The 21,315-nt window shown below is 38.0% G+C and overlaps 1 pseudogene; it reads right to left on the reverse strand.

Moving 5' to 3' along the window:
• Window positions 1-269: 269 nt before the first annotated feature.
• Window positions 270-18,480, reverse strand: LOC100596558 (annotated as a pseudogene).
• Window positions 18,481-21,315: the final 2,835 nt, after the last annotated feature.

A 21,315-nucleotide genomic window follows, 5' to 3' on the forward strand; every position in this document is an offset into this window, starting at 1 on the left:
TTTATAAACTAGGAAATAAAACACTCTATAGCATGTTTCTCTGTCGTCCATCACTGAATACACCACTAGCAACTTTGAAATTTTAAAAAGGTAAGAAAAGAAAAAACGAACTATAACCCCTTTTATTTTCTCTGTTTAAAATCAAACAGAAAACAAACATCAATTCTGTTATACAGTAATATCTTCAAAGTACATCGTTCATACAAGAGAAAGACTAACAACAAAAATATGTTTACAGAGATCCAAGCATAAGTGAGTGATAGTGCCTCTCACACAGCTTTACAGTGGTACTCAGAAGGAGCCACTTGATAATTGCTGGCACTAAACAAAGTTGCAGAATTCTTTGTCAGGTACTTTAGGAAATAAGGAAGATAATTCAGTAATAAAGCAAGGTACTTCTCATCCAGCAGTGTCTAGGCCAACATTGCTCCAATTTATACAAATAATCTCAGTAGATATGGCACTTTATACACTTCGAACATGGCTGCATCAGGGTGATCTGCAAGAATTTCAGCATACTATGCTCTCAAATTTGTAGGATAGGTGGGTGCCCAACATTAAGTTGAAGTATTCTTTTATCCCTGGCATAACCTCATTAACAGCATAGTCATTATCTGTGTTTCCATGAGATTTCTTGTAATTTGCATAATCCTTTATAATGAAACCCACATTCTTCTTGGAAGAAAGATAGAAGAGCTGTTGTTGCCTGGTAATTAAGTCCCAGTCATCAACAAGCCATAGTTTTAGCTCTTCACGAATCTTTACTTTATCTTCAACTCTGTTCATAAATGTTTCCTCATTTTCTTTTTTTTTAATATGTACCCCATTGTCTTTATTTGTCTTTTTTTTTATTATACTTTAAGTTTTAGGGTACATGTGCACAATGTGCAGGTTTGTTACATATGTATACATGTGCCATGTTGGTGGGCTGCACCCATTAACTCGTCATTTAGCATTAGGTATATCTCCTAATGCTATCCCTCCCCCCTCCCCCCACCCCACAACAGTCCCCAGTGTCTGATCTTCCCCTTCCTGTGTCCATATGTTCTCATTGTTCAATTCCCACCTATGAATGAGAACATGCGGTGTTTGGTTTTTTGTCCTTGTGATAGTTTGCTGAGAATGGTGGTTTCCAGCTTCATCCATGTCCCTACAAAGGACATGAACCCATCATTTTTTATGGCTGCACAGTATTCCATGGTGTATATGTGCCACATTTTCTTAATCTAATCTATCATTGTTGGACATTTGGGTTGGTTCCAAGTCTTTGCTATTGTGAATAGTGCCACAATAAACATACGTCTGCATGTGTCTTTATAGCAGCATGATTCATAATCCTTTGGGTATATACCCAGTAATGGGATGGCTGGGTCAAATGGCATTTCTAGTTCTAGATCCCTGAGGAATCTCCACACTGTCTTCCACAATGGTTGAACTAGTTTACCGTCCCACCAACAGTGTAAAAGTGTTCCTATTTCTCCACATCCTTTCCAGCACCTGTTGTTTCCTGACTTTTTAATGATTACCATTCTAACTGGTGTGAGATGGTATCTCATTGTGGTTTTGATTTGCATGTCTTTGATGGCCAGTGATGATGAGCATTTTTCATGTGTTTTTTGCCTGCATAAATGTTTTCTTTTGAGAAGTGTCTGTTCATATCCTTCACCCACTTTTTGATGGGATTGTTTGTTTTTTTCTTGTAAATTTGTTTGAGTTCATTGTAGATTCTGGATTTTAGCCCTTTGTCAGATGAGTAGGTTGCGAAAATTTTCTCCCATTCTGTAGGTTGCCTGTTCACTGTGATGGTGGTTTCTTTTGCTGTGCAGAAGCTCTTGAGTTTAATTAGACCCCAATTTGTCAATTTTGGCTTTTGTTGCCATTGCTTTTGGTGTTTTAGACATGACGTCCTTGCCCATGCCTATGTCCTGAATGGTATTGCCTAGGTTTTCTTCTAGGGTTTTTATGGTTTTAAGTCCAACATTTAAGTCTTTAATCCATCTTGAATTAATTTTAGTATAAGGTGTAAGGAAGGGATCCAGTTTCAGCTTTCTACATATGGCTAGCCAGTTTTCCCAGCACCATTTATTAAATAGGGAATCCTTTCCTCATTGCTTGTTTTTGTCACATTTGTCAAAGATCACATAGTTGTAGATATGTGGCATTATTTCTGAGGGCTCTGTTCTGTTCCATTGGTCTATATCTCTGTTTTGGTACCAGTACCATGCTATTTTGGTTACTGTAGCCTTGTAGTATAGTTTGAAGTCAGGTAGCGTGATGCCTCCAGCTTTGTTCTTTTGGCTTAGGATTGACTTGGCAATGAGGGCTCTTTTTTGGTTCCATATGAACTTTAAATTAGCTTTTTCCAATTCTGTGAAGAAAGTCATTGGTAGCTTGATGGGGATGGCATTGAATCTATAAATTACCTTGGGCAGTATGGCCATTTTCACGATATTGATTCTTGCTATCCATGAGCATGGAATGTTCTGCCATTAGTTTGTATCCTCTTTTATTTCATTGAGCAGTGGTTTGTAGTTCTCCTTGAAGAGGTCGTTCACATCCCTTGTAAGTTGGATTCTTAGGTATTTTATTCTCTTTGAAGCAATTATGAATGGGAGTTCACTCATGATTTGGCTCTCTGTTTGTCTGTTATTGGTGTATATGAATGCTTGTGATTTTTGCACATTGATTTTGTATCCTGAGACTTTGCTGAAGTTGCTTATCAGCTTAAGGAGATTTTGGGCTGAGACTATGGGGTTTTCTAGATATACAATCATGTCATCTGCAAACAGGGACAATTTGACTTCCTCTTTTCCTAGTTGAATACCCTTTATTTCCTTCTTCTGCCTGATTGCCCTGGCCAGAACTTCCAACACTATGTTGAATAGGAGTGATGAGAGAGGGCATCCCTGTCTTGTGCCAGTTTTCAAAGGGAATGCTTCCAGTTTTTGTCCATTCAATATGATATTTTCTGTGGGGTTGTCATAGATAGGTCTTATTATTTTGAGATATGTCCCATCAATACCTAATTTATTGAGAGTTTTTAGCATGAAGCATTGTTGAATTTTGACAAAGGCCTTTTCTGCATCTATTGAGATAATCATATGGTTTTTGTCTTTGGTTCTGTTTATATGCTGGATTACATTTATTGATTTGCATATGTTGAACCAGCCTTGCATCTCAGGGATGAAGCCCACTTGATCTATTTCTTACACCATATACAAAAATCAACTCAAAATTAATTAAAAACTTTAATATAAAACCAAAACTATAAAAATTCTCAAAGACAGCCTTGGCAATACCATTCAGGACAAAGGAATGGGAAATGATTTCATGATGAAGACACCAAAAGTGAATGCAATGAAAGCAAAAACTGAAAACTGAGATATAAACTAAAGAGCTTCTGCACAGCAAAAGGAACTATCAACAGAGTAAACAGACAACCTACAGAATGGGAGAAAATGTTTGCAAACTATGCATCTGACAAAGGTCTAATATTCAGAATCTATCAGAAACATAAATTTACAAGGAAAAAACAACCTCATTAAAAGTGGACAAAGGACATGAACAGACACTTTTTAAAAGAAGACATTCATGAGGTCAAGGAGCATATGAGGAAAAGCTCAACATCACTCATCATTAGAGAATGCAAATCAAAAGCACAACGAGATACCATCTCACACCAGTCAAAATAGCTATTATTAAAAAGGCTAAAAATAACAGATGCTGGTAATATTGCAGAGAAAAAGGAACAAGTATACTGTTGGTGATAGAGTAAATTACTTCAACCATTGTGGAAAGTGGTGTGGCATTTCCATGAAGAGCTAAAAGCAGTAATACCATTCAACTTAGCAATCTCATTATTGTGTATATATCCAAAGGAATGTACATCATTGTATCATAAAGACACATGTATGCATATGCACATTGCAGCACTATTCACAATAACAAAGACGTGAACTCAACCTAAGAGTGTATCAGTGGTAGACTGGATCAAGCAAATGTGGTACATATACACCATGGAATGCTATGCAGCCATAAAAAAGAATGAGATCATGTCATTTGCAGAAACATGTATGGAGTTGGGGGTCCATTATTTTTAGCAAACTTACACAGAAACAGAAAACCAAATATAGCTTGTTCTCACTTATAATTTGAGCTAAATGATAACACATGGGCAAATAGACAGAAACAACAGACACTAAGGCCTACTGGAGGGTGGAGGGTGGGAGGAGGGAGAGGATTAGGAAAAATAACTAATGGGTACGAGGCTTAATACATAGGTGACAAAATAATCTGTACAACACACCCCCATGACATGAGTTTAGGTACATAAAAAATCTGCACATGTACTCCAACCTTAAAATAAAACATTTAAGTTTAAATAAAGTTTAAGCAATATAAAGAAAGACTCCACCAAAAATCTCTTAGAACTGATAAGTAGTTCTGTAAAATTTCATGATACAAAATTAATATACAAAATTTGGTAACATTTCTTTACATCAACAGTGCTCAAGCTGAGAGCCAAATCAAGAATGCATTTCTATTTACAATAGTCACACAAAAATATACCTAGGAATACATCTAATCAAAGAAGTGAATGATCTCTCCATGAAGAACTACAAAACACTGCTGAAAGAAATTATTGATGACAAAAACAAATGGAAAAACATTCCCTGTTCATGGACTGGAAAAAAATCAATATTGTTAAAATGGTCATACAACCCAAAGCAATATACAGACTCAAAACTATTCCTATCAAACTTTTAACGTCATTTTTCACAGAATAGAAAAAAATATTTTAAAATTCATATGGAACCAAAGAAGCACCCAAATTGCCAAAGCAATGCTAAGCAAAAAGAACAAACCCAGAAGCACCTTGTTACCTGACTTCAAACTATACTATAAGGCTACAGTAACCAAAACAGAATGGTACTAGTAAAAAAAAAAAATACACATAGAATAATGGAACAGAATACTTAAACCAGCAGTAAAACCACACTCCTACAACCATCTAATCTTTGACAAACTCAATAAAAGCAAGCAATGGGGGAAGGAGTCCTGTTCAATAAATTGTGCTGAAATACCTGGCTAGCAATATGCAGAAGAATGAAACTGCACCCCTATCTTTCACTATATACAAAAAGTAACTCAAGATGATTCAAAGATTTAAATGTAGACCTCAAATTATAAAAGTCCTAGAAGAAAACCCCAAAATTATCATTTTTTACATTCTGTACAAAAAATTTATGACCAAGTCCTCAAAAGCAATTGTAACAAAACCAAAAATTGGCAGGTGGGTCCTAATTAAACTAAAGAGCTTTTAGACAGCAAAAGAAACTATCAACAGAGTAAACAGACAACCTACAGAATTGGAGAAAAATTTTGCAAAGTATGTATTCAATAAAGGACTAGTCTGGGTGCGGTGGCTCATGCCTGTAATTCCAGCACTTTGGGAGGCGAAGGCCGGTGGATCACGAGGTCAGGAGTTGGAGACCAGCCTGGCCAACATAGTGAAACCCTGTCTCTACTAAAAATACAAAAGTTAGCCGGGCATGGTGGCGCATGCCTGTAGTCCCAGCTTCTTGGGAAGCTGAGGCAGGAGAATCGCTTGAACCCGGGAGACAGAGTTTGTGGTGACCCAAGATCGTGCCACTGCACTCCAGCCTGGGCAACAGAGCAAGACTCTGTCTCAAAAAAAGTAAATACATAAATAAATTAATAATAAATAAAGGACTAATGTCTAGAATCTATAAGGTATTTAAACAACTCAACAGACTAAAAAAGCAAGTAACCACATTAAAAAGTGAGTAAAGGACGTGAACAGACACTTCTCAAAAGAAGACATACATGAGGCCAACAAGTATATGAATAAATACTCAACATCACTCATCATCAGAGAAATGTAAATCAAAACTATAATGAGATACCATCTCACACCTGTTCAAATGGCTATTATGAAAATGGCAAAAAATAACAAATGCGGGAAGATTTTGGAGAAAAGTGTATGCTTATGTACTGCTGGTGAAATATAAATTAGTTCAGGCGTTGCAGAAAGCAGTTTAGAGATTTCTCAAAGAACTTAGAGCTACCATTCGACCCAGCAATGTACATAGTACATCTATGTGTACATAGTAATCTATGTATACACCCAAAGGAATATACATCACTCTGACATAAAGACACATACACACATATGTTCATTGTGGCACTATTCTCAATAGTGAAGACATGGATTCCATCTAAATGCCCATCAATGGTGACTGGATAAAGAAAATATGGTACATGTACACCATGAAATTCTACACAGCCATTATAAAGAACGAAATTATGTCCTTTTTAGCAATGTGGATCCAGCTGGAGGCCATAATCCTCAATGAATTAATACAGGAACAGAAAACTAAATATGGCATGTTCTCATTCTCACTTATAAGCGGAAGCTAAATATTGAGTACACATGAACACAAAGAAGAGAGCAAGACACCAGTACCTTCTTGAAGCTGGAGCATAGGAAGAGGATGAGAATCAAAAAACTGCCTATTGGGTACTATGCATATTACCTGGGTGATGAAATAATCTGTGCACCAAACCGCTATGACACACAATTTACTCATGTAACAAACCCGCACATGTATCCCCTGAAGCTGAAATAAAATTGGAAAGAATAAAGCCATACAAGAGGCAAAAAAAAAAAAAAATGGTAAAAGCCTTCACATCACTAATCATCAGGGAAATGCAAATCAAAAACACAATGAAATACCATTTCATACCAGTCAGAAGGGCTAATATTAAAAAGTTAGAAATCAGCAGATGCTGGCAAGGCTGTGGAGAAAAGGGAATGCTTATACACTGTTGTTGTGTATGTAAATTAGCTCAGCCACTGTGGAAAGCAGTTTGGAGATTTCTAAAAGAACTCAAAACAGAACTACCATTTGACTCAGAAATCCTATTACTTGGTATATGCCCAAAGGATAGTAAATCATTCTACCAAAAAGACACATGTGTCTGTATGTTCATCAGAGCTCTATTTACAATAACAAAGACACAGAATCAACCTCGGTGCCCATCAGTAGTGGACTGGATAAAGAAAATGTGGTACATATACACCATGGACTACTATGCAGCCATAAAAAGAATACCATACCCTTTACAGCAGCATGAAAACTGGAGGCCATTATACTAAGCAAATTAACACAGAAACAGAAAATCAAATACCACATGTTCTCACGTATAAGTGGAACCTAAACATTAGGTACACATAGACATAAAGATGGGAACAATAGACACTGAGTACTGCTAGAGAAGGAATAGTGGCAGAGGGGTTGGGGCTGACACACTACGTATTGTGTACTATGCTCACTACCTGGGCGACAGGATCTTTCGTACCCCAAACCTCAGTGTCATGTAACATACACATGTAAATATGTATACTTTTTGGTAACTGAATAATGACAAGGGTTTTTGTACTGCTACATAAAAAATGCATGCCTCATTTAAATAGAAATATACAGTGACCAACCTCTGACAACGTTAAGCCACAGAAACGCTCAATTTAGGTTAACCTGCATTAATAGAGAAGGTAGACAGTGGGCTGACAATGGGGAATGCAATATGATAACTTTGGCAAAAGTCATTGCTCACTACTGAGTGCTACTTCATCCACTTTCACAAAATTAATGTTTTTTAAAAACATGTAAAGTTTTTTTGCCATTACTGGTTGTCAAAATGTTTGTTTCTATTAAATTGGTCTATTCTAGGCATGGAATATTAAAATAGCAGTAAATATACTAAACTTAGATGTACCACTTCAGATTATTAAAACTTCATAGCTTTGGTTATATGATTTTTACCAAAGAGCATTCCTGAGTTTTTATCAAGTCCCTGTTAGTTTTCTTGCATGTGTTCTGTTCTTCTTTAGTTAAATTATCTTTAGAAATACACCCTTTCTAAGTTAAACAGAATTTTTAAAGTGACCCAATGCACACATTTTCTTTCCACACATCTCCCCCAGCAATTATTAATAAAAACCATATTTGTTTCCTAAAAATAAGTTTCTGCCCAAACAACATTTATCAAAATTTGCCCAAACTTTCTCTATGTTGTTTTTCTATGTGGCATTCTGTGGTAAAAAAAACAATTCCATGTTTTTCTGACCTTCCTGGATCTAGTTTCCTTTTTGCTTCCAATTGTATCCGATGGAGTTAGAGGCTATTTAATCTGAAACACTTTGTATTTAATTTGAAAGCCTGAGCTTAAGTTTGTGAAGTTTTGTCTCCATTTTCCCTCCCTGATTTTAGTAAATGTCGAATATCCCTTATCCAAAATGCTTGGGACCAGAAGTGTTTGAGAGTTCAGAATCTTTCAGATTTTGGAATATTTGCATTATACAGTGTTTCTTTTCTTTCAAAAGAACTTCCTTTCATAATAATTCGAGTCAAGCCTTTTAACCTTTTGTCAGTAATGTGTATTGTTAAATCTTATTCTAATAGAAATGGTTACTCTATTTGTAGCTCACTTAATATTATTCTTTGTTTTACTTGCTGCTTATCACTACAACAAAGAATATGTGGAAATAAGCACTGTGTACCACAGCAAATCTACTTGCGTGTCATCAGTATTAGTCTAAAATAGTAACTATTTTCTTTGGTGAGCATAGCAATTGAAGCAGGATTCATGTGCTGATGTACCCTTCTTGATATTTACAAGTATAAAAGACTTTTGGAAGAGTTTATGGTAAATATGCAATAAAGTATATATCTTCGAATGTTAATAAGTTCTTTCTTACTAAAAAATGTGGGAATATTTGTTACAGATGAAATAACTAATAAAGTTTAGAGTTTTTCGACTATGTCTCTATATTGTCCTAAAGTAGAACGCTAGTCAATAAAAAGTTAAAAGTATTTTTTTAATCACAATCACTTCTAGATTTAAATATAAGGCAAGTCCTTTTTAATTTTGTAAACCATTTTGGCTTTAAATGTTTTCATTTTGTAAAATAATAAGTCTCTTCCTCAAATATTGTCTTCTTAACCACTCATATCAGCTATTTATGGTTCTGTGTGCTGGTTGGTTTCAAAACAAAAGCCCAGATCCTATATGGTTAAACAAGGTTTTGTAAGAAATTCCCAGGCAGCTAAAATATGTACTGATTTCATACTTGACATTTTATTAGTTGGAGCTATAGTCATTTGAAGAAGGTTTGAATTTAAGATTTTTATTGCTCTTTTCTGATAGGTTTTGCCAGTGAAAATTAAATCCAGTGGCACTTTCTGTAGATTTAGGTGATTACTCTGTTTTTGCTAGCCTGTGTTCCTTCTTAGTAAATTAGGTTCAAGATTATTTATAAATAGTTGCAGACTGTTGGGAGTTACTTGATTCCATACTACTATCTCTAGGTTGCTTGTCCCTTCATAAATTATTTTGCCCAGTAATTTGAGTGACTGTCATATGGTTTTGGAAATAATCCAGTTATTAAGACTTGGCACAAATAAATAGCTCTTAACAAAAAATTGGAACCCAATTCGTGCTAATCCCTATACATACATTAATTGCAACACCATGGATCAAACAATCTATGGAACTGGCTAGAACCTACCTTCAAATTGGTGCAAATTGGACTGGGGACAGTAGCTCATGCCTGTAATCCCAGCACTTTGGGAGGGCTAGGTGGGTGGATCACCTGAGGTCAGGAGTTTGAGACCAGTTTGGCCAACATGGCAAAAGCCCATCTCTACTAAAAATACGTAAAATTAGCCAGGCATGGTGGTGGGTGCCTGTAATCCCAGCTACTTGGGAGGCTGAAACAGGAGAATTGCTTGGACCTGGGAAGTAGAGGTTGCAGTGAGCTGAGATCGTGCCATTACACTCCAGCCTGGGTGACAGAGTGAGACTCTGTCTCAAAAAAAAAAAAAAAAAAAAAATTGGTGCAAATTGGTACAGGAGTTTCAAGTTTGGATTGGGGAATTTTCCAAAAAGACCTAAACAATCACTATCTCTATTTGAAAGAGGAAAAAATTGAACAGCACGTGAAAGAAAAAATTGATAATTTGGACTTCATTAAATTGAGAACTACTCATCTTCCTAAAATACTGCCAAGTGAATGAAAAGACAAGCCACGCACTGGGGGAAATATTTACAAATTACATTCCTAATAAAGGACTCATATATGAAATATATAAAGAAAGAAGGAAAATAATAAAGGATAATAAGGAAAGTGATAGGAGGCTGGCAAGATGGCCGAATAGGAAAAGCTCTGGTCTGCAGATCCCAGCAAGATAGATGCAGAAGGCAGGTGATTTCTGCATTTCCAACTGAGGCACCCGGTTCATCTCATTCGGACTGGTTGGACGGTGGGTGCAGCCCACGGAGGGTGAGCTGAAGCAGAGTGGGGTGACACCTCACCCAGGAAGCACAAGGGGTTGGGGAATTTTCTCCCCTACCCAAGGGAAGCCATGAGAGACTGAGCCTGAGGAACTCCAGCACAGATACTGTGCTTATCTCATGGTTTTCCCAACCTGCAAACCAGGAGATTCCCTCTGGTGCCTACCCCACCAGGGCCATGGGTTTCAAACACAAAACTGGGCGGCAATTTGGGCAGACACCGAACTAGCTGCAGGAGTTCTTTTTTTCCATACCCCAGTGGCTCCTGGAACACCAGCGAGACACAACCATTCACTCCCATGGAAAGGGATGCTGAAACCAGGGAGCCAAGTGGCCTGGCTCGGCAGGTCCCACCCCCATGGAGACCAGCAAACTAAGATCCACTGGCTTGGAATTCTCGCTGCCAGCACAGCAGCAGTCTGAGATTGACCTGGGACACCTGAGCTTGGGGAGGGGGGAGGGGAGTCCTCCATTACTGACACTTGAGTAGGCAGTTTTACGCTGACAGTGTAAACAAAGCCACTGAGAAGTTTGAAGTGGGTAGAGCCCACTGCAGCTCATCAAGGCTGCTGTGGCCAGACTGCCAGATTTTCCTTCTCTCGCCAGGGCATCTCTGAAAAAAAGGCAGCACTTCCAGTCAGGGACTTAGAGATAAAAACCCTATCTCCCTGAGACAGAGCACCTGGGGAATGGGGCAGCTGTGGGCACAGCTTCAGCAGACTTAAACATCCCTGCCTGATGACTCTGAAGAGAGCAGCGGACCTCCCAGCACAGCGTTTGAGCTCTGCTAAGGATCAGACTGCCTCCTCAAGTGGGTCCCTGAAACCTGTGTATTCTGACTAGGAGATACCTCCCACTAGGGGCTGACAGACACATCGTACAGGAGAGCTCTGGCTGGCATCGGGCAAGTGCCCCTCTGGGACAAAGCTTCCAGAGGAAAGATCAGGCAGCAACCTTTACTGTTCTGTAGCCTCTGCTAGTGATACCCAGGCAAACAGGGTCTGGAGTGGACCTCAAGGAAATTCCAGCAGACCTGCGGCAGAGGGGCCTAACTTTTAGAAGGAAAACTAACAAACAAACAGAAAGGAAGAGCACATCCACTCAGAGACCCCATACGAAGGTCACCAACATCAGAGACCAAAGGTAGATAAAACCACAAACATGGGGAGAAACCAGTGCAAAAAGGCTGAAAATTCCAAAAACTAGAACACCTCAAACAAATTTACAAGAAAAAAACAAACAACCCCATCAAAAAGTGGGCAAAGGATATGAACAGACGATTCTCAAAAGAAGACATTTATGCAGCCAACAGACACATGAAAAAATGCTCATCATCACTGGCCATCAGAGAAATGCAAATCAAAACCACAATGAGATACCATCTCATACCAGTTAGAATGGCGATCATTAAAAAGTCAGGAAACAACAGGTGCTGGAGAGGATGTGAAGAAATAGGAACACTTTTACACTGTTGGTGGGACTGTAAACTAGTTCAACCATTATGGAAGTCAGTGTGGCGATTCCTCAGGGATCTAGAACTAGAAATACCATTTGACCCAGTGATCCCATTACTGGGCATATACCCAAAGGATTATAAATCATGCTGCTATAAAGACACATGCAGAGGTATGTTTATTGTGGCACTATTCACAATAGCAAAGATTTGGAACCAACACAAATGTCCAACAATGATAGACTGGATTAAGAAAATGTGTCACATATACACCATGGAATACTATGCAGCCATAAATAAAGGATGAATTCATGTCCTTTGTAGGGACATGGATGAAGCTGGAAACCATCATTCTCAGTAAACTATCGCAAGGACCAAAAACCAAACACCGCATGTTCTCACTCATAGGTGGGAATTGAAGAATGAGAACACATGGCCACAGGAAAGGGAACATCACACACTGGGGCCTGTCATGGGGTGGGGGGAGAGGGGTGATAGCATTAGGAGAGATACCTAATGTAAATGACGAGTTAATGGGTGCAGCAAACCAACATGGCACATGTATACATATGTAACAAACCTGCACATTGTGCACATGTACCCTAGAACTTAAAGTATAATTAAAAAATAATCAAAAATAAAATTTCTAGACATAAAAAAATAAGCTGAGGAGAAATAAAATCTTTTACAGGGAAGCAAATGCTGAGCGATTTTGTCACCACCAGGCCTGCCTTACAAGATATCCTCGAGGTAACACTAAACATGGAAAGGAACAGCCAGTACCAGCCACTCCAAAAACATACCAAATTGTGAAAAACATTGACACTATGAAGAAACTGCATCAACTAATGGACAAAATAACCAGCTAGCATCATAATGACAAGATCAAATTCAAACATAACAATATTAACCTTAAATGTAAATGGGATAAATGCCCCAATTAAAAGACACAGACTGCCAAATAGGATAAAGAGTCAAGACCCATCAGTGTCCTGTATTCAGGAAACGCATTGACATGCAAAGACACACATAGGTTCAAAATAAACGGATGGAGGAATGTTTACCAAGCAAATGGCAAGCAAAAAAAAACAAAAAACAAAAGCAGGAGTTGAATTCCTAATCTCTGATAAAACAGACTTTAAACCAACAAAGACCAAAAGAGAAAAAGAAGAGCATTATATAATGGTGAAGGGATCAATGCAGCGAGAAGTGCTAACTACCCTAAATATATATGCACCCAATACAGGAGCATCAAGATTCATAAAGCTAGTTCTTAAAGACCTACAAAGAGACTTAGACTACCACATCATAATAGTGGGAGACTTTAACACCCCACTGTCAATATTAGACAGATCAATGAGACAGAAAATTGACAAGGATATTCAGGACTTGAACTCAGCTCTGGACCAAGTGGACCTAATAAACATCTACAGAACTCTCCACCACAAATCAACAGAATATACAATCTTCTCAGTACTACATCACACTTATTCTATAATTGACCACATAATTGGAAGTAAAACGCTCCTCAGCAAATGCAAAAGAATGGAAATCATAACAGTCTCTCAGATCACAGTGCAATCAAACTTGAACTCAGGATCAAGAAACTCACTCATAACCACACAACTACATGGAAACTGAACAACCTGCTCCTAAATGACTCCTGGGTAAATAACAAAATGAAGGCAGAAATAAAGATGTTATTTGAAACCAATGAGAACGAAGACACAATGTACCAGAATCTCTCGGACATATTTAAAGAACTGTGTACAGGGAAGTTTATAGCACTAAATGCCCACCAGATAAAGCAGGGAAGATGTAAATTTGACACACTAACATCAAAATTAAAAGAACTAAAGAAGCAACCATGAACAAATTCAAAATGTAGCAGAAGACAAGAAATAACTAAGACCAGACCAGAACTGAAGGAGATAGAGGCACGAAAAACCCTTCAAAAAATCAGTGAATCCAGGAGCTGTTTTTTTGAAAAGATCAACAAAATAGATAGCCAGACTAATAAAAAAGAAAAGAGAGAATAATCAAATAGATCAAATAAAAAAATTATAGGCTATATCACCACTGATCCCACAGAAATACAAACTACCATCAAAGAATACTATAAACACCTCTATGCAAATGAACTAGAAAATCTAGAAGAAATGGATAAATTCCTAGACACACACACTCCCAAGTCTAAACCAAGAAGAAATTGAATTCCTGAATAAACCAATAACAAGTTCTAAAATTGAGGCACTAATTCATAGCCTACCAACCAAAAAAAAAGTCCAGGAACAACATATGGATTCACAATGAAATTCTACCAGAGTGACAAAGAGGAGATGTTACCATTCCTTCTGAAACTCTTCCAAACAATAGAAAAAGAGGGAATCCTCCCTAACTCATTTTATGAAGCCAGCATCATCCTGATACCAAAACCTGGCAGAGATGCAACAAAAAAAGAAAATTTCAGGCCAATACCCCTGATGAACATCAAGGTGAACATCCTCAATACAATACTGGCAAACCAAATCCAGCAGCATATCACAAAGCTTATCCAACGCTATCAAGTCAGCTTCATCTCTGGGATGCAAGGCTGGTTCAACATACGCAAATCAATAAATGTAATCCATCACATAAACAGAAGCAATCATAAAAACCTCATGATTATCTCAATAGTCAAAATTCAACACCCTCTCATGGTAAAAACTCTCAATAAAGTGGGTATTAATGGATTGCATCTGAAAATAATAGGAACTATTGATGACAAACCCACAGCTAATGGGCAAAAACTGGAAGCATTCTCTTAGAAAATCAGCAAAAGACAAGGATGCTCTCTCTCACAGCTCCTATTCAACACAGTATTTGCAGGTCTGGCCAGGGCAATCAGGCAAGAGAAAGAAAAAAATTGTATTGAAATAGGAAGAGAGGAAGTCAAATTGTCTCTGTTTGCAGATGACGTAATTTTATATTGAGAAAACCGCATCATCTCAGCCCCAAATCTCCTTAAGCTGATAAGCAACTTCAGCAAAGTCTCATAATACAAAATCAATATGCAAAGATTACAAGCATTCCTATACACCAATAACAGACAGAGAGCCAAATCATGAGTGAACTCCCATTCACATTTGCTACTAAGAATATAAAATACATAGGAACACAACTTACAAGGGATGTGAAGGACCTCTTAAAGGATAACTATAAACCACTGCTCAAGGAAATAAGAGGGAACACAAACAAATTGAAAAACATTCCATGCTCAAGGACAGAAAGAATCAATATCGTGAAAATGGCCATACTGCCTAAAGTAATTTATAGACTCAATGCTATCTGTATCAAGCTACCACTGACTTTCTTCACAGAATTGGAAAAAAAACTACTTTAAACTTTATATGGAACCAAAAAACAGCATGCATAAACAAGACAATCCTGGGCAAGAAGAAAAAAGCTGGAGGCATCATGCTACCTGACTTCAAACTATACTACAAAGCTACTGTAACCAAACAGCATGGTACTGGTACCAAAACAGATATATAGACAAATGGAACAGAACAGAGGCCTCAGAAATAACACCACACATCTACAACAATCTGATCTTTGACAAACCTGACAAAAACAAGCAATGGGGAAATCTTTCTCTATTTAATAAAAGGTGTTGGGAAAACTGGCTAGCCATATGCAGAAAACTGAAACTGGACCCCTTCCTTACACCTTATACGAAGATGAACTCGAGATGGAACAATGACTTAAAAGGCCTAGGACTGTGAAATCCTAGAAGAAAACCTGGGAAATACCATTCAGGACATAGGCATGGGCAAAGGCTTCATGTCTAAAACACCAAAAGCAATGGCAGCAAAAGCCAAAATTGACAAATGGGATCTAATTAAACTAAAGATCTTCTGCACAGCAAAAGAAACTGTCATCAGAGTGAACAGGCAACCTGCACAATGGGAGAAAAAATTTGCAATCTGTCCATCTGACAAAGGGCTAATATCCAGAATCTACAAAGAACTTAAACAAATTTACAAGAAAAAAACAAACAATCCCATCAAAAAGTGGGTGAAGGATATGAACAGATACTTCTCAAAAGAAGACATTTATGCAGCCAACAGACATACGAAAAAATGCTCATCATCACTGGTCATTAGAGAAATGCAAATCAAAACCACAATGAGATAGCATCTCACGCTAGTTGGAATGGCAATCATTAAAAAGTTGGGAAACAAGAGATGCTGGAGAGGATGTGGAGAAATAGGAACACTTTTACACTGTCAGTGGGAATTTAAATTAGGTCAACCATTGTAGAAGACAGTGTGGTGATTCTTCAAGAATCTAGAACCAGAAGTAACATTTGACCCAGCAATCTCATTACTGGGTATGTACCCAAATGATTATAAATTATTCTACTATAAAGACACATGCATAATTATGTTTATTGTGGCACTATTCACAATAGCAAAGACTTGGAACCAACCCAGATGTCCATCAATAATAGACTAGATAAAGAAAATGTGGCACATACACACCACGGAATACTATGCAGCCATAAAAAATGATGAGTTCATGTTTCTGCAGGGACATGGATGATGCTGGAAACCATCATTCTCAGCAAACTATCACAAGATTAGAAAACCAAACACCACATGTTCTCACTCATAAGTGGGAGCTGAGCAATGAGAACACATGGACATAGGGATGGGAACATCACACACCAGGGCCTGTCCAGGCAGTGGGAGGCTAGGGGAGGGGTAACATTGGAGAAATACCTAATGTAGGTGACGTGTTGATTAGTGCAGCAAACCACCATGGCATGTGTATACCTATGTAACAAAACTGCACATTCTGCACATGTATCCCAGAACTTAAAGTATAATTTTTAAAAAAAAGAAAGAAAAAGAAAATAAGGGAAGTGATAGCCCACGGGTATAGGTTTCTTTTTGGGGGTGATAAAATCTTTTTGGAGTTAAATAGTGATAATAGTTTTACAACTCTCTATATACTAAAACTCACTAAGCTTTATACATACATATGTTTTTACTGTGCTTCACTTTCTTATGTTTCTCAGATGCTGCCTTTTTTACAAATTGAAGGTTTGTAACAATCTCGTGTTGAGCAAGTCTATTGGCACCATTTTTCCAACAATGTATGCTCACTTCATGTCTCTGTGTCACATTTTGGTTATTCTCACAGTATTTGAAACTTTTTCACTATCATATCTGTTATGGTGATCTGTGATAAGAGATTTTTGTTTTTGTTTTTGTTTTCTGGGATAGGGTCTCGCTCTGTTACACAGGCTGGAATGCAGTGGCATGATCATGGCTCACTGCAGCCTTGACCTCCTAGGCTTAAGTGATCCTCCCACCTCAGCCTGCCAAGTAGCTAGGACTACAGGTGTGCGCCTCCACGCCCAGCTAATTTGTGTGTGTGTGTGTGTGTGTGTGTGTGTGTGTGTTTATGGGATTTCACCATGTTGCCCAGGCTGGTCTCAAACTCTTGAGCTCAAGCTGTCTGCCCCCCTTGGCCTCCTTCTTAGTGCTCAGATTACAGGCATGATCCACTGTGTGTGGGCGATAAGTGATCTTTGATATTACAATTGCTATTGTTTTGGGATGCCATGGACTGCACCCATATACGACAGGGTACTTAATAAATGTGTGTGTTCTGAAACACACAAGAAAAACAAAAACAAAGATCACTTGCTCCACTAACCAACTGTTCCCTCATATCTCCCCCTCTTTTCGGGCATCCCTATTCTCTGAGGCAAAACAATGTTGATGTTAGGTCAATTAATAGTCCTACAATTAGTGTTCAAGTGAAAGAAAGAGTCAGTCGCATGTCTCTAACCTTAAAACAAACACTAGAAATCATTAAACTTAATGAGGAAGGCATGTTGACAACCAAGATAGCAAGGCTCTTGAACCAAACATTCAGCCAAGTTGTGAATGCAAAGGAAAGATTTGAATATAATTAAAACTGCTGGTTTTTCTTCATACCCCAGTGATGCCTGGAATGCCAGTGAGACAGAACTGTTCACTCACATGGAAAGGGGTCTGAAGCCAGGGAGTCAAGTGGTCTAGCTCAGCAGATCCCATCACCATGGAGCCCAGCAAGCTAAGATCCACTGGTTTGAAATTCTCACTGTCAGCACAGCAGTCTGAAGTCGACCTGGGACACTCGAGCTCGATGTGGGGAGGGGTGTCCACCATTACTGAGGCTTGAGTAGGCAGTCTTCCCCTCACAGTGTAAACAAAGTCACCGGGAAATTCAAACTGGGCAGAGCCCACCACAGCTTGGCAAAGCCACTGTAGCCAGACTGCCTCTCTAGATTCATGAGAATATCCAGGCAGTTTGCAAAAAGGCTCAATAAGATGGTAGGATGACTGTTCAATCACTATAAGAGTGACATTTGCTTCTTGTAGGAAACTCTTCAGGATTTTGGGCAGATCCTCTACATATTCCTTGCAAATGTAAAACAGGAAATGTTGCACAAACGCTACCATAGTGCAGTGCTCCCAGAGGAGAGCTCCAAACGGCACCCACTGCCCATGAGAGTCCAGCACTGGCAGCTTGGCTATGGCAGCCACCAGGGGCTGCCCATGCTCAGGGCTGCTCAGGGCCTGGACAGGGGCAACACCACCGCTGAACTTCAACATTCTTAAAGAAAATAATTTTCCACTCAGAATTTCATACCCAGCCAAACTAGCTTCATAAGCAAAGGAGAAATAAAATCCTTTACAGACAAGCAAATGCTGAGAGATTTTGTCACCACCAGGCCTGCCTTCCAAGAGCTCCTAAAGGAAACACTAAATATGGAAAGGAAAAACTAGTACCAGCCACTGCAAAAACACACCAAATTGTAAAGGCCATAAACACTATTAAGAAACTGCATCAACTAATGTGCAAAATAACCAGCTAGCATCATAATGACAGGGTCAAATTAACACATAACTATATTAACCTTAAGTGTAAATGAGCTAAATGCCCCGATTAAAAGATAGAGTCTGGCAAATTGGATAAAAAGTCAAGACCAATTGGTGTGCAGTATTCAGGAGACCCATCTCATGTGCAAAGACACACATAGGCTCAAAATAAAGGGATGGATGAATATTAACGAAGCAAATGGACAGTAAAAGAAAAAAGCAGCACTTGCAATCCTAGTCTCTGATAAAGCAGACATTAAACCAACAAAGATCAAAAAAGGCAAGGGCATTACATAATGGTAAAGGGATCAATGCAGCAAAAAGAGCTAACTATCCTAAATATATATGCACCCAATACAAGAGTACCCAGATTCATGAAGCAAGTTCTTAAGATCTACAAAAAGACTTAGACTCCCACACAATAATAGTGGGAGACTTTAACAGTGCACTGTCAATATGAGACAGATCAATGAGACAGAAACTCAACAATGATAGTCAGGACTTGAACTCGGCTTTGGACCAAGCAGACCTAATAGACATCTACAGAACTCTCCACCCAAAGTCAGCAGAATATACATTCTTCTCAGCACCATATCGCACTTATTCTATAATTGACAACATCATTGGAAGTAAAACACTCCTCAGCAAATGCAAAAGAACGGAAATCATAAAAAACAGTCTCTCGGACAACAGTGCAATCAAATCAGAACTCAGGATTAGGAAACTCACTCAAAACCGCACGACTACATGGAAACTGAACAACCTGCTCCTGAATGACAACTGGGTAAATAACGAAATTAAGGCAGAAATAAAGATGTTCTTTGAAACCAATGAGAACAAGGAGAAAACGTACCAGAATCTCTGGGGCACATTTAAAGCAGTGTGTAGAGGGAAACTTATAGCACTAAATGCCCATAACAGAAAGCAGGAAAGATCTAAAATCGACACCCTAACATCATAATTAAAAGAACTAGAAAAGCAGGAGAAAACAAATTCAAAAGCTAGCAAAAGGCAAGCTTTTCAACAGATTTTCAATGTAGACAAAACAGCCGCATACTGAAAGAAGCTGCCACCTAGGACTTATATACCTAGACAGGAGAAGTCATTTCCTGGCTTTAAAACTTCAAAGGACAGGCTGACTTGTTTGTTAGGGGATAATGCAGCTGGTGACTTTAATTTGAAGCCAATGCTCATTTTCCATTTTGAAAATTCTTGTGCCCTTAAGAATTATGCTAAATCTACTCTGCTTATTCTCTATAAATGGAACAACCAAGTCCATATAACAGCATGTCTGTTTACAGCACTACAACATGGCTTATTGAATATTTTAGGCCTACTGTTGAGACCACCTCAGAAAAAAAAAACCCTTTCAAGATATTACTTCTCATTGAAAATGCATCTAGTCATGCAAGAGCTCTGATGGAGATGTATAAGAAGATTGATGTTGCTTTCTTTCCTACTAATATGGCATTCATCCTGCAGCCTAGAGATCAAGGAATAATATTGATTTTCAAGTCCTATTATTTAAGAAATACATTTCATAAGGCTATGGTTGCAAGAGATAATGATTCATCTGATGAATCTGGGAAAAAGTAAATTAAAAGCCTTCTGGAAGTGATTCACCATTCTCATTACCATTAAGAACATTTGCACTTCATGGGAGTAGGTCAAAATATCAACATCAACAGGAGTTTGGAATAAGTTGATTCCAACCCCACGGATGACTTTGAGGGATTCAAGACTTCAATGGAGAAAATAACTGCAGATTTGGTGGAAATAGCAAGAAAACTACAATTAGAAGTGGAGCCAGAAGATGTAACAGAATTGCTGCAGTCTCGTGATAAAACTTTTTAATAAATGAAGAATTGCTTTTTATGTATGAGCAAAGAAAGCAGTTTCTTGGAATGAAATCTACTCCTGGTGGAGATGCTGTGAACATTGTTGAAATTACAACAAAGGATTCAGAATATTACATTAACTTATTTGATAAAGTGGTGGTGGGGTTTGATAACATAGACTTTAATTTTGAAAGAAGTACTATCAACCAGAAGCACATGCTGTAGAGAAATGGTATAAAAGAAAGAGTCAATGAATTTGGCAAACTTTACTGTTTTCTAAATTTAAGAAATTGCCACAGCTACCTCATTCTTCAGGCGCCACCACCCTGATCTTTCAGCAGCCATAAACATCAAGGGAAGACCCTCCATCAGTAAAAAGATTACAACTCACTGAAGGTTCAGATGACTGTCCGCATTTTCAGGCAAGCAATAAAATATTTTCAAAAATATGTGCATTTTTTAGACATAATGCTATTGCACACTTAATAGACTACAATATAGTGTAAACATAACTTTTAAATGAAATAGAAAACTAAAAAATCATGTGACTCACTTTATTGTGATATTTACGTTATTACAATATTTGCTTTCTTGTAGAGGTCTGGAACTGAATATGCAATATTTTCAAGGTATTCTTGTACTTTAACTGGATGAATTGTATGTTATATGAATTAAACTTCAATAAACCTGTCTTGTGAAAATTCAACAATAAGAAAACAATTTTAAACAC

This window comes from Nomascus leucogenys, chromosome X (genome assembly GCF_006542625.1).
Source record: "Nomascus leucogenys isolate Asia chromosome X, Asia_NLE_v1, whole genome shotgun sequence".
Classification (NCBI taxonomy): domain Eukaryota; kingdom Metazoa; phylum Chordata; class Mammalia; order Primates; family Hylobatidae; genus Nomascus; species Nomascus leucogenys.